At 41.6% G+C, this 4,063-nt stretch overlaps 1 non-coding gene across 1 annotated transcript; it reads right to left on the reverse strand.

Moving 5' to 3' along the window:
* Positions 1-350: 350 nt before the first annotated feature.
* Positions 351-432, reverse strand: trnas-aga (transfer RNA serine (anticodon AGA)). Its single transcript has one exon. It is a non-coding gene; the product is annotated as a tRNA-Ser (tRNA).
* Between the last annotated feature and the right edge of the window lie 3,631 nt (positions 433-4,063).

Genomic DNA, 4,063 nt, shown 5'->3' on the forward strand with positions numbered 1-4,063 from the left:
GTGGCGAATACATAAATTTAAACGTGAAATACATTGGTGCCCTGTACGAGTTTCTGCTGGTTTGATCGTCCATGTACAATATATTCAGTTTATGGCAATAGGAACGTAAGGAAGACAGGTCGTGGTAGTGTTGTTTTCTATATGTGGATATATGTCTTTTTTAATGAATGTATGAGGGACAGCATCGAGCGCACAAAACGAACGGCAATGGCCACTGGATCAACAGCGCCCCTGGATAGGTTGGAACCACCAACATTTTGGATAACAGCCGAACAGAGATCGGTGTTTCGACTGGCTTTTTACAATCTGTATCCATGGGAGGGATCAGGGATTCAAAACCGATATAAACACGTAGTCGGCAGGATTCGAACCTGCGCGGGGAAACCCCAATGGATTTCTAGTCCATCGCCTTAACCACTCGGCCACGACTACAAGTGCTCTAGTGTTCTTCCACCTATAATTTATATTACGGTAGAGTCAGATAGAGTTACTGACCAAATTAAACAATGGGATGTGTCATCAAAGAATATTAGATATCACGTCGGTTTAGCCAATGATGTTTTGCAGAATCCATCCCTTTTGGAATAAAGTTTGGAACTGGGGTTTAGATGTTAATTTACATCATATGATGTGTATTACGTCACATGTCGTCATTGCTCTGCTCTTTGTTCTAGAGGTTACCCATGGTATTTTCCCCAGTGTGTGTTTTAGAGCAACTTTAATAACTTCAGTGCGTGCGAGCACCATGCCTTTACACATTTATTTTTGCTGATTTTGTTTCATTTCATACAGTTATATTCCGTTTCAATATAGATTCATAGAAAACCTACAGCACAATAAAGTTCCTTCGGCTCGCATGTTGTGCTGAACATGGACTTACTTTAGAAGTTACCTTAATTTACGCATAGCCCTCTATTTTACTAAGGTCCATGTACCATTTTTTCCTAAACTCCATATACCGATAATACTAATTCCCGTTAAATAACCGATGCACAGTATGGTATGAAATAGTGTACTCTTATCATGGTTCTTCATGTTTTTATTCGGATAATATTTTTATATCCTTATCTGTATTTTCTGATTAGTCATGAATGCTGCTGTTCCTTCTGTGCCATATTCACTGAGACATATTAACAGTAATGTTATCCCCAGGATTTTCCGTGGATTGAAAAAGAGGAGATGTTGGCCACGGAGGATTTAAAATATGTAAGATAACATCGAACTCGAATGGCTCAAGGACAGTGGAAGCAGACAGATCAAGTGTCTTTGTACCAGCCATGTGCTTGGAAATTAAGATGTCATTTTGTGGAACCGTTTTACATCTTCCATTTTGTGAGAGGAAAATTTCTGTGTTTTAAAGCAAACAGAAAGTTGCTTCAGGTCATCAGCGGGTTAAGAGATCTTTTCCAAATTCGAAGTTATTTGTGAGGTGTTTTTGATATAATATAACATGCAAATGTGTGAATGTTGGGGTCAATGCCTGTCTGGAGTTATTTAAACTGGTTTCTAAAGGGAACAAAGATCCATAAATTACCAATTGACGCTTACTGGGAAGCGGGAAATAAATGGATCCTGGCCTGGAGAAGAGTCAACAAAAAGGAGATTTCAAGCCGATCAGATGACCTACGGCCAATGACACTGGAATGGGATAAATGAATTGGAAATTATGAATATAAAAGTGGAAACTTGGAATGTGCTAGCAGTGATAACTCTTTCCTGAAACCCACCATCTCAAGGAACAACCCCCAAGACACTGACTGGGAGAAGAAAGGATCGATCACGTGGCCAGCTGAGCTGCCTTAATTTGGTGATATAGTTGGGAGAAGTAATCTGAGTGAGTATTGGTACAGAGGGAACTGCAGAATTCTTGTTTCTAAGTTGCTGGCCCGGTGTCGACATAGTTACGTTGTTGTTTATGCGGAGACAGTAAAGTGCGAGTTTTGATTATTACAGATTACAGAGTGAATTTCGTAACCTAGTTCCATTGTCAACACTAGAAGGACGATCGATGGCCTGGAGCAAAAATACTCTTCCAAATGCACTTCAGAAATTCAATTTCTTATCTTACACACACAAAAAAAAATGATCTGGTTAATTTGCAGAAGTTGAAATGTCCGATCGTTGTAACCCTACCCACATGACATTTCCGTTTGATTTGTCAGCAGATCTGCTTCTCAATCTTCTACCAACTATGGAGAGAATCGCAGTATAATCCCAGCAAAGTGGTTGTTGGTTATTAGTTTATTTATTCCTAAACTCAGCTGACACCTACGAGGGGTGATTGATAGGTTCGTGCCCTAAGGTAGAAGGAGTCAGTTTTAAAAAAACCTAACACAAATATTTTTCAAAATAGTCCCCTCCTACATTTACACACTTAGTCCAGAGTTGTGGAACATACCGATCTTGGACCTCCAGAAAGTGTCCAAAGCATGGGGTGATTGCTAAATTCGTGGCCTGAGGTAGATGGAAATGAGTTATACAGCTCTCGTTGCATGCACACGCTGTTCAACTCTGTGAGTGAATGTGCAGAAAATTTGAAGATAATAGCTCATCGGGGGTGATTGATAAAATCGTGGCCTACGGTGGAAGGGGATGAGTTATTAACTTCAAACTTTCTGCATAATCACTCAAAGTGTTTGCTGGTGCATGTAACGGGAGTTAAAAACTCATTACCTACTACCTTAAACCACTAACTTATCAATCACCCCTGATGAGTTATTAACTTCAAACATTCCGAATTATCACTTAAAGAATTAACTTGCTTGTGGATGTAGCGAAAGCTGTATAACTCATCTACGTCTACCATAGGCCACGAACTTATCAATCACCTTCGTACATATACATCGGCTTTTCTAAAGAACATGCACAATCAGGATTTGTTTTCCCATTTGCTGATGTGTGAAACAGGCACCATTTGAAGCCCTTCCGACACTCTGAGAGTTCGGCTGTCACGCAGTCCGATCGCTGGTGAATGCTCATTGGCTGTTCTATAACTCCCGGCTGTGATAGACAATAGACAATAGACAATAGGTGCAGATGTAGACCATTCGGCCCTTCGAGCCTGCACCGCCATTTTGAGATCATGGCTGATCAACTACTATCAATACCCGGTTGCTGCCTTGTCCCCATATCCCTTGATTCCACTATCCATAAGATACCTATCCAGCTCCTTGTTGAAAGCATCCAGAGAATTGGACTCCACTGCCTTCCGAGGCAGTGCATTCCACACCTCCACAACTCTCTGGGAGAAGAAGTTTTTCCTTAACTCTGTCCTAAATGACTTACCTCTTATTCTCAAACCATGCCCCCTGGTACTGGACTCTCCCAGCATCTGGAACATATTTCCTGCCTCTATCTTGTCCAATCCCTTAATAATCTTACATGTTGCAATCAGATCCCCCTCACAATCTCCTTAATTCCAGCGCGTACACGCCCAGTCTCTCTAACCTCTCGGCGTAAGACAGTCCGGACATCCCAGGAATTAACCGTGTAAATCTACGCTGCACTTTCTCTACAGCCAGGATGTCCTTCCTTAACGCTGGAGACCAAAACTGTACACAATACTCCAGGTGTGGCCTCACCAGGGCCCTGTACAAATGCAAGAGGATTTCCTTACTCTTGCACTCAATTCCCTTTGTAATAAAGGCTAACATTCCATTAGCCTTCTTCACTGCCTGCTGCACTTGCTCATTCACCTTCAGTGACTGATGAACAATGACTCCTAGATCTCTTTGTATTTCTCCCTTACCTAACTTTATACCGTTCAGATGATAATCTGCCTTCCTGTTCTTACTCTCAAAGTGGATAACCTCACACTTATTCACATTAAACGTCATCTGCCAAGTATCTGCCCATTCAACCAGCCTATTCAAGTCACCCTGAATTCTCCTAACATCCTCATCACATGTCACACTGCCACCCAGCTTAGTATCATCAGCAAACTTGCTGATGTTATTCTCAATGCCTTCATCTAAATCGTTGATGTAAATCGTAAACAGCTGTGATCCAAATACCGAGCCCTGTGGCACCCCACTAGTCACCACCTGCCATTCCAAGAAACACC

Source organism: Hemitrygon akajei, chromosome 28 (genome assembly GCF_048418815.1).
Source record: "Hemitrygon akajei chromosome 28, sHemAka1.3, whole genome shotgun sequence".
NCBI classification, from domain to species: domain Eukaryota; kingdom Metazoa; phylum Chordata; class Chondrichthyes; order Myliobatiformes; family Dasyatidae; genus Hemitrygon; species Hemitrygon akajei.